Source organism: Chenopodium album, chromosome 14 (assembly GCF_948465745.1).
Source record: "Chenopodium album chromosome 14, dcCheAlbu1.1, whole genome shotgun sequence".
Classification (NCBI taxonomy): Eukaryota; Viridiplantae; Streptophyta; class Magnoliopsida; order Caryophyllales; family Amaranthaceae; genus Chenopodium; species Chenopodium album.
Window position 1 is genome coordinate 43,307,039 of NC_137847.1, and position 11,318 is coordinate 43,318,356.

Here is an 11,318-nt window from a genome sequence, read left to right on the forward strand (position 1 = left end):
TTGAAGTTTTTGGAGATTAAGGAGGAAATGAAGTCCATAAACACGCAAGACAAAGATCTAGAAAAATGAGAATGATTAGTTTCTTGATGAGCACTTAGTTAAATCACTTTGATTTTTGTTTAAATAACTTAAGTGATAAATTATTGTTGTTTTGACACTTTAAATAAAAATAGTAAATTTATCCATGTAGTATTTAATTTTGTCGTAAATTAAAGACTAAAAATATAATTAATTATTGTTTTATCACCCAAGAGATCTATCGGATTTTATTTATTTTATATATTGTCCCTTTTTCACGAATTTGAATAATAAAGAATAACGACATTCATTTCAATGTAGACTTTATGTGATCTTCGCTTGTGAATAAAATCAACTAATTTAGTTTCAGGTATCACGTTGCACATAATTTCCCAGTAATGAAATTGCAAATAACAAGAGCTAGTAAGTGCACCTTTAGGGCTAGAATGATCGCTTTGAAAAACTGACACCCTCGCTCCCAAATCCGACTTTGATTCAAAAGATTGTTGCTTGGGAAATCCTTGTAAAGGGTTACAAGGAAATCTCGTTCTTTATACTAACTTAGTTTTAGGTATCACGTTTCACATAATTGCCTAGTAACGAAATTACGAATAAGAAGAGCTAGTAAATGCACCTTTAGGGCTAAAATGATTGCTTTGAAAAACCGACGCCCTCGCTCCCAAATCCGACTTTGGTTCAAAAGATTGTTGCTTCGGCAATCCTTGTAAAGGGTTACAGGGAAATCTCGTTCTTTATACTAACTAGGGCTTGTTGTCATCATTTTTTGTTTTCAGTTTCCTGTTTTTTTTTAAAAAAACTAAAAACCAAAAATAGGAAACCAGAAAAAGGTGTTTCCATTATCCTTCATGCATGTTAACTTAATTTAGGGTAATTCACCGTACCTATTATGAAATTCAAACAAGAAAAATAATCTAGCTGTTATTATTCATTGTACTTTAAAAAAAAATACTAGCTTAATGTGGACACCTAAAAATGTCTCCCCAAAACCAAACCCGATGATGAACAACCTTTCACCGCCATTATTGGTCGGGTTGAGTATATAATCTTGGAATTCTTAATCCATATTTCCATTCAATACATTTCATAAACCAACCCAATTCTTAGCTTATTTCCCCAAGCCATTACTTATTTTCTTCTTTTCGTGTCCACATCACAAAACCGAGAGAAACTGATTTTGTGGCCCTATAATTTTGATCCAAATATTATTTGGTTGGATAGGCCTTTAAATAAGCTTTCCAATGATATATCAAAGCCCAATTCTGATTTAAAATTAAGAAGATATGAGCTAAATACTAAACTCAGTCCAAAACTGATACCCTTTCACTAAAACGGCCATATCTTAAAATATAAAAAATATTTTTACCTGATGCCAATCGGGTTGGAAAGTAGACTTGATAAGATTTCCAACGGATCAAAAGTTATCATAGTTTTAAAAACGCGTAAAAAAATGGAATTACTGCGCAGCAGCTTAAACACCGCGTCCCGATGCAAGATGACGTGTCAAGGTGCCTTGTACCTTAACATGGTACTCTTCACCGTGTCACGGTGCTTTCACGTGTCTTCTCCGCGTTTTTTCTCACGCGCTTATGAATCTGGACGCATTTTTAAACAAATTATACACCGCGACACGGTGTGCTTCACCGTGCCACGGTGGACAGTACCGTGTCACGGTGCCCAATTAGAATTATTCTGCGACTCTTATCTCTTCTAAGGTTCCGTGCATCCCCCTGTTCGTCTCCTCTATAAATACAAACCTGATTTCTGCAGTTTTGGGGCACCAAAAATCATTCTCTCTCCCTCTACACCATCAATAATTCTCTTCTCTCTCTCTCTCTCTCTCTCTCTCTCTCTCTCTTTCTCTCTCTCTCTCTCTCTCTCTCTCTCTCTCTCTCTCTCTCTCTCTCTCTCTTACTTTAGCCTAAACCCTAGCCACCTTATTCTTCCATACATCCCTTAAGCACTCCAAGGAGTCCATACTTGACCAGAGGTTTCTTCCTTAAACCAAGGCGTGAAAAGTATAATTAACTGAGGGTTTGGACCAAATTAACTCTTCTTTTTAATTTAATTGTTTCAATTTGATTTATATTTTTATTGAAGTTACTAACAATTTATTCATGATGTAGCAATTTAAAGGAGCGCGCGAAATGTGAGTAATTGATTAATTTAATTACCTATTTTATTTTAATATTGCTAGTATCATGATTAGGTTTATTATTATTTGATTTGACTAACAATTTATTGTTGAATTGCTTCCAATATTAATGTTGATTTTATTATATTTTTTATGATCACCATATTGCATGTTATAGGGAATATGTAATTGAATATCAGGACTAATAAGATAATTTGGACAACCAGTTTAGGTTCCTTTTTAATCTTGTTATTTAATCGAAGTGATCACAATATTTTAGAATTATATGCTGCATTAATATTCAACCAATTTAGCATAATAATAGTTTGGAGCAAATTGAATCTTTGTTTGTATGCCTTTGAGATCGCAGGAATCACTTTTCACTATAAGAATCGAGTAGAGGCCAATACGGGCGAATGTGACTCCATGACTCACTTCGTACCATCATCCCCAATCCTCTTTTCGTGGTTCCGAACCATATGGAGTTAGTAATCTCATGGATTGTGAATGGGGTGTAACCTTCACGGGTCAATCGTTGTCCCTTAATCGTGGTTACCTTTTATGATCCGTGAATGGTTTACAAATTCCTTAAAAACTTGTTGGCGGCTCCCTGCTTTCCTTGTCCCTAATCGTTGTCCCTAACCGTATATGTCAATTCCCACTTCCTAAGAGTGCCAAGAATATTCACACATGCTTAACGTAGATGCATTTCGAACGACGCCTACACTTAATCTTCATTAATTTAGAGTAAAACTCTTTTTTACTTGTGTATAACACCATTAATTAAAATACAATTAGTATCTTTTTTTTCAAATACATACTATATACATTATGTCTGGAAATTCTAAAATATCAAACAACATTGATTGGAAAAAAATTTGGTTTGAGAAAATTTTCGATAAGTCATATGAAGAAATAGGATGCTACCTACTAGAGCAATTACAAAATCCCCCTAGAGAGTATGTACCTCGTGATCGTGAAGGTGGTGCAAAAAATCTATATCAAGATTACTTCTGTACTAATCCTAAATACCCGGAGCAATTATTCCGTAGAAGATTTCGGATGAGGAGAGAATTATTTAACAATATTGTAGAGGCCCTTGGAAATCATTCAAAATATTTTAGACAGAGATTTGATACTACAAAAAGAATGGGATTGTCTCCCCTTCAGAAATGCACCACTGCTATTCGCATTTTCGCACATGGAACCCCTGCTGATGATGTTGATGAATACATTAAAGTTGGTGAAAGTACTGCAATAGATTGTTTATTCAAATTTTTTCATGTTGTTATCGAGGTATTTGGAGATGTTTACATGAGAAGATCTACAAATGAAGATATGCAGCGATTTCTTAGAATGCATGAGGAGTGTCATGCTTTTCCTGGAATGCTTGGTAGTCTTGATTTCATGCATTGGGCATGGAAAAATTGCCCAACCGCATGTAAACACCTGATTGTGTCTCCCCAAAAAATCAAACCCAGTGATGAGTAATTTTAATTTCACGTCATTAATTATCGAGTAGGGTGAAATTTTGAAGAGTCTCGTGAATTTCCCTTTTTCTAAAAATGTTTTCTAAAATGTTTTAATTCGAAATGATTTATTTTGTATTTCCATAATCATTCATTTTGTATTCTATTTATGAAAAACGACCAAACCAGTCTATTTCGGTCTATAATCTGCGACCAATAATTGTGTAGTTGGATGGGGTATGAAAAGAGCTTTCCAACAATATATTATAAGCCCAAATCTGAGTTACAACGAGGAAAAATTGGAATTTGGTACCTAAAAAATGGGGGCTGTTGAATTTTGGTACCCGTTTAAAACTTTATTTTATTTTGATACCCATTAAACTTTAAAACTATAGCTTTTGGTACCTCCGTCCATGTTCCGTTAAGTTTTCCGTTAGTGGGGTTCTGCCACCTTTCAGCCACCCCTTAGCCACCTTCTAGCCACCCCTAACCGTAGCAACCACGCACGCAACCACCTCATCTCGCCACCACACCGCTGCCACCAAAACTACCCTCTTGCACGTAGTCACCTCGTCTCGTCACCACACCACCGCCACCTAAACTACCCCCTTACGCGCAACCACACACCGCCGCACAGCTGCCCTCTAAAACAGCCACCAACACTACCCCCTTGCACGCAGTGACGCAGCCACCTCCAATTCGCCACCACACTACCGCCACCACAACTACCCCCTTGCACGCAGCCATCGCATCCCAGTCACCCAAGCCGCCGAACACACTCCAACCGCCACCACCACCATTCGAAGCTCCCATTCACCTCCAATTCGCGCATCACCCGCAAAATGATGAGTCTATTTTTTATATATTTTTATTCCCCGTACCGCGGTCATATTTATGCTTATTTGAGCTTTGCGGAGCTATTTTGATTACTAATATACGTTTTCTAGTGTTTTTGTAGAGTTGGTATTATTTTGCAGGAATTTGTAGAACTATGACAATTCCCGATGTTATTAGCCACTACAAAGATATTAGAGTCGGATGGTATTTTATGACCGTATATTTAAAGCTCAAGAAAGAGTCAAAGAAATTTAGTTCGGTGATTAAGAGCTTGTGAGAAGGATCAAGATTCCAAGTTACTAACACAGACCAACCAAGGAAGAAGAATTGGGCCTAAGTTAGAGGCCCAGTTACGTGCACACTCAATAGCTAGGCCGCGAGTTTACTCCAAGAAACTAGGCCCGATCGGATGAAGAGTACTACAGCTGGACACGCCTTATTCCTTGGGCCTTACTCTAGCTGTTTATCTTAATGTCGATTTTCGACTTTATTATAGCTTGATTCCAATTTACGCAGCTATATATATTTGAGGACTTAGATTAGCTGAGGGGAGGTTAGCTTACTACTTTTCTTTATTCTTAGTTTAACTTTTCCGTAACTTTGTTTCAGCTAGGATTTTAGTGGAAATCTTTTATGCTTTCTAGTTTTCTAAGTCGACTTTAGTTTTAATTTCTTTAGTTCTTGATGAGTTTTTAATTACACTACTTTTAGATTTCATTAGTTAGGTATATTTAGCTTTAGAATTATTGTTTTCATTCAACTTTGTCACTTTACAGTTTCTTCAGATTTAGTTTTACTCTTATTTCTTTATTTGATTTAGTTTATTTTTATTTATTTCTTTTATACTAGTTTTAATATTATTGCTTTTAATCATGCTTAATTTAATTGCTTTGTTTAGTGTAGATTTAATTATGTGTGAGTAGTTTAATTCTAGGGTTCTTTGGGATCTATAATTAATATGAAGGGATGATTTATTATGGTTGATTGTTAATGTTTTGGGTTAATTTCCTATTGATTGTTATAATGCTATGCAATTAGATTTTCTCAGGTTTAATTGTATGAGTTATGCAATATTGATTCGAGATTCGAGAGATAAAAATTGATGTTTAGGCTTAGTTTCAATAGGCAGGTTAATTTATAAATGGTTAAGTCAAGATTCGAGAGATGCGATTTAACACCGATAGATTAATTCTGTGATTATAATACGTAGCAAAAGCCCTTTATAATCTGGTTAATTATGCATTGATAATTGATTGTTATGTTTTATCCCAGAGTATTTATTATTGGTGAACCTATGACCCTAGATATTTTTATTATTGCTTATTCCCTTAGTTAAATTATTGTCGTAGTATAATTCTCACAATTCTTCCTCGTTTCTTGATAATTTAGATTATAATAATTAATTAGAAATAAAAGAACATTGTTTCCCTATGGATTCGACCCTACTTCCCTATCTATTTTAGTTAGTGGTTTTAGGAATTACTTTTGATTAGGTGATACGATTTTAGCCTGTCACAAAACCAACTTGAAACAACCCAGAAAACCACCCGTTTTCTGGGTTATTTAAAAACCCTAAACGGGTTTTGTTTTTCTATTTGTTTCGGGTGGGTTTTAGGGTTTCAAGGGACGGCGATAAGGGGAGGGAGGAGGTCGACGAACAGAGGAGGGGGTTGTTTTCGGCAAATGGGGGTTGTTTTAGAGGGCAATTATGGGGAGGTGTATGGTGGTTTAGCAGTTGTTGTGGCTGAGATCGGAGGAAGGAAAGGGAGGAGATGGGCTCGCAGGTGCTAAAGGAATATTTGGGCACCGGCAGCCATCACGAGGAAGGGGGGAGGGTGGCTGACGGGGAGCAGGAAGGGTGGCACTAGGTGGTAGTTTTTTTTAACAGTTATTTATTTATTTTTTTTAATTAAATTATTAAATAATTAGATAATGGGCCACACTAACGGAAAACTTAACGGAACATGGACGGAAGTACCAAAACCTATATTTTGTGACATTGATGGGTACCAAAATAAAATAAAGTTTTAAACGAGTACCAAAATTCAACAGCCCCCATTTTCGAGTTACCAAAATTCAATTTTTCCTTAAAACGAGGAAGTTATGGCCAAAATATTAAAAAGCGAGCTTTATATGCGGACCCAATGGTCATGTGAAGGATCCATTAATATTAATTATTTTTTTAAAACCATTAGGATTTATCTTAAGCTTCTAGAATTGTCTAGAAGGTTGTTTTGAAATCTAAAGGCATTAGGATTGTTTATTATCTTCTAGAAGGTTCTAATTTATCTTATTTTTGAAAAGATAATGATTAAGAATTTTATGACGGATAAAACAAGTATTTTTAATTGATTTAATTCTGATTTAATAAGGATAAGTACGGATATTCGACTAACCCAATTTGATTGGAAGTCGGATTCCGTACGAATCCTATCTTTTGAAAATCATCACACAGCAATAAATCTATCGCATAGCGATGGAAATATCGCGACGCGATGAATCCATCGCCCTCGCGATGAAACCTATTTTACTCCGGATAGAATTCGGATCATTTTTTGATCGTTTTCGGTCATTTTTTCCTATAAATAGGGTCTTTTTTCCTCTGTTTTTATTCACCAACAACCAACAATCATCATCTCTTTCTCTCTCTAAGCTAAATCTTATTCTTTCTTCCTCTCTCTTGATTTTCAAAATCTTTTTTCTAAATCTTTTCCTAAACACACACCATACGTCCTTTACGAGACTCGGATACATCTAGCCAAGCTCGAAATTGCCTTAAACCTCGACGTGAAAGGTTGATAATTCTGAGAGTTTGATTTCAAATCTATATTTCAATTAATATTATTTTGATTGTTTGATTTAATATTTTTGTTGAAGTTACTAACATGTGTATTCTTTTAATAGAAAGAGGTACAAGTCATCAAAGTGAGTAATTCAATTGCTTTATTCCTTTAGGAATCATGCTAAGATTATTATTTTAATTCCGATTATCATGTTAGGATGCTTTTATTGCTTTCTAGTATCATGCTAGGGATAAAGCTTTGATTTTTATTGTTTAGTGACATGCTAGGATTTGTTATTAATCTTGTTAGTATCATACCTAGGATCTTGCTAATATTATGCTTTAATGATGATATTATTATGATGATGATGATTTGTTGTGTCAATTATTATGATTATTATGTTTCTTGATTTATTATTATTATTGCTTGATCACGCCCTTTTTTGCAGGTTTAAAGGGAATTTGTACTTGAAATCACGCTTAATAATATAATTAATAATTTGATTTACGCCTAATATGATTTTAATTCAAGTGATCACCAATAATGGATTTATTTGTGCATTAATAATCAACCCAACATAGATTAAATATGCTTAGGGTTAATTTATTGATTATATGTTAATTGGAAAGCGCGCATGAATATGAGAAGAATAAAGTAAAGGCCTATTTAGGGCGGGTTCAATCTCAATCTTTTAGGTTGGATTCGTACCATCATCCCCGAATATCCAGTCATGGTACCGGTTCAGGAACACTATGGAGTTATTGATCTCTATGATTGTGAATGGGGTGTAACCTGCACACCCGTGGATGGTTTACAAGTTCCTAAAACTTGTTGGCGACTCTTTTGCTCTAGCTTCCTTCCCTTTGGATGCTACTATGCTTAAATGCATGATCACAGTGGGGCTCAAAGTTGATGTTTGAAATATTCCCTACATTATCTAAATTATGCTTGAAGCAGTTGCCTCAGTGAATCTTTGGATATGGCACACATATTTTGGTGTTGCGGGTTTAAATAATGACCTTAATTTTTTGAGTAGATCAAATTTATTCCAAGAGATGTTGCAAGGACGAGCTCTAGAGGTTCATTTTACCATTAACGAAATAGAGTACAACAAGGGGTATTATCTTACAGATGGTATATATCCCAAGTAGGCGGCATTTGTCAAGACATTCTCACATCCCTAAGACCCTAAGAGGCTACTATTTAAGCAAAAGCATGAGACTGCAAGGAAAGATGTTGAACGAGCTTTTGGAGTACTTCAATCTCATTTTGCAATAGTTCGTGGGCCTACACGATGTTGGCATAAATGCAAGCTCCATGATATAATGGACGCGTGTGTTATTTTGCATAACATGATTGTTAAAGATGAAAGACACGCATATGCTAGAAATTTTCCTCGATACAGTTTTACACCAATAATTGTTGGTGATGTTCTTCAAGGAAACCCTCTAGATTTTCAAGCATTTCTTGAAAGAGATGCAACCATTAGAGTAATGCATCATCAACTTAAGGCTGACCTAGTGGAATATATATGGAGTTGTTTTGGAGGCCAAACTCTTAATTAAGCATCGTTTATTATTATGTTCAATTTCTTAGTTTTCTTATTATGGAAGGTCTTGTATATCTTGTGTACACTATTGTTAGAATGTTGTTGTAGTTTTGCCTTCCAAAAAAATTATGTCATTGTTAATTCTTCTTGTTTTAAATCGAATAATGTATTTTGAAATAATTGAATGTTTAAATATTTTATTATACGAAATTATTAATTTGAAATTAGCAAAGTTATTGTTATGATACCCTACCTATATGAATTATATTAGAATAATTAAATTTTAATGCTTATATTGTACTGTATACACAAGTTAGTTTAACTAATACGACCAAAAAACATGTAAAATTTTATTGTACTGAAGCAGTTGGAATAGTATATACTAGTGATCCTAATATTAGCTCACCCGCGACATAGAAAGCTAAAAAAAACATACATGCTGGTGGAGTCATAGGAATCGGAATATTATTTCTATATAAAAGAAAGACCAAAATTAGCTAATATTTATTGTTATTCCCAGTTGCATTCATTAGACTAAATCCAATTGATTACATACCCAATAAAAATTAAGATAGTATAAAAAAATTAGCTAGTTTGTATAAAATAATAATAATAATAATAATAATAATAATAATAATAATAATAATAATAAATAAATAAATAAATAATACTTGTAGGAATTAAAAAAAATAAACAAATAAAAAAAAATTGGAAATTAGCTTAACCATTGTGGAATAAATCAGTTAAAAGGTAGAATACTTTGCAATCCTAGGTGGTATAATTAGCTTGCTATTGGAGTTGCTCTTAGGCTAATAGCCAATGAGCCCGACCTTAGGGGTGCTAACCGAGTTGAGCTGCTCCTGAGCAACTCGGACTCGACTCGGACAAAGCTCGGTCAAAAATCGATTCGAGTTGGCTCGACTCGACTCAAGATGTTAATGAGAACGAGTTGAGCAAGCTCTAACTTGACTCGATAAGCTCGTGAGCAGCTCGATAATGTATTTTATTAATATAAAATTTACAAACAAAGTTATTACCATGAACAAATTTGACACTTAATAAGAGTTTATTTATATTATCAAAAAAGAAAGAGTAATCTTTAATAATAATAATAATAATAATAATAATAATAATAATAATAATAATATATAATAAATAAAAAAAAATATGTAAAAAAAAAAAAAAAAAAAAAAAAAAAAAAAAAAAACTATATAAAGTGAAAAAAAAAAAAAAAAACAATAAAGGCCTAGAATTTTAGAAGGGCCAAAATTTTAATGAGCAAATCGTGAGCTACTCGACTCCAATAGGTCTAAGATGCACCCTTGTGCACCTATTTTAGATGCAACACCAGCCCACAAGCCCAATTTCAAACGCGCCCCATTAAAAAAACCCCCAAACCAAAATGAGCCCATCCAAAACTGAACATATTTTTAAAATACAGCCCACTCAACCATCACTTTCAACAGCTATTATTTTTTAAATATATTTTTTTTTTTTAAAAAAAAAGAAAAAAAAAACATCACTCTTAAATTTGAATTTCTGAAATTTATTACTCCTCACTTTGATTTTCTCTCTCTAACAATCAAACAACTCTCTCTCTTCAAAAACAACCATGAATATTTGAGATGAGATGAAAATCAAATGGCCTGGATTCTCCCAAATAAAGGCAATTTTATGTAAATTTCACTTAATTTTGTTTGAATTTATATGATTATCAATTAATTTTGTTTGAATATTGTTTGATACTCTATTGTTCGAAATTTTTTATTAGAATTGTCAAAAAAATTAGTTTAATCAAACGGATACCTTATGTTCACATTCTGAAATGCATATGTTCATATTTTGAATTCTCATGTTCATATTTTGAATACTTATGTTCACTTTCTAAAATGCATATGTTCATATTTTTTTATGCATATGTCCACTTTCTTAAATGCTTATGTTCATATTTTGAATCCTTTTGTAAACTTTCTGAAATGCATATATTCACTTTCTAAATCCATATGTTCATATTTTTTATGTATATGTTCACCTTCTGAAATGCTTAATTATGTTCATACGCATTCAAAAATGAACCAATGCATATGTTCATATTTTGAATGCGTATGTCCATTTTCTAAAATGCATATGTTCATATTTTTAATACTTATAATGCATATGTTACATAATCATATTATTTTTTATTTCTTCAATTTTTTAGGAAAAATTGTCATTAATAATAAAACCTTCGGGCCTTTTTTTTTTTTTTTAATAATACAACCTTTGGATTATACCTGAATAATACAACCTTTAGGGGTCCTAATTTTAAACAAGACAAAATCGGATGCAACCGGATAAACAAGTTAACCGTGCCATGTGTCGTTATATGATTGGCTTAAAAAAAATTATTTTCTCTCTCCTTCCCCAAACTCCACCACTACTCCACCCCCTGTCTCCATCACCACCACTACTGCAGCCAATCACCACCATCAAAAGCTCCCACACAACCCACCAATCGGCCTAGATTCCAC

General features: G+C 33.6%; 1 pseudogene; it reads left to right on the forward strand.

Moving 5' to 3' along the window:
* Positions 1-3,001: 3,001 nt before the first annotated feature.
* Positions 3,002-8,824, forward strand: LOC145578098 (uncharacterized; annotated as a pseudogene).
* The last annotated feature ends 2,494 nt before the right edge of the window (positions 8,825-11,318 follow it).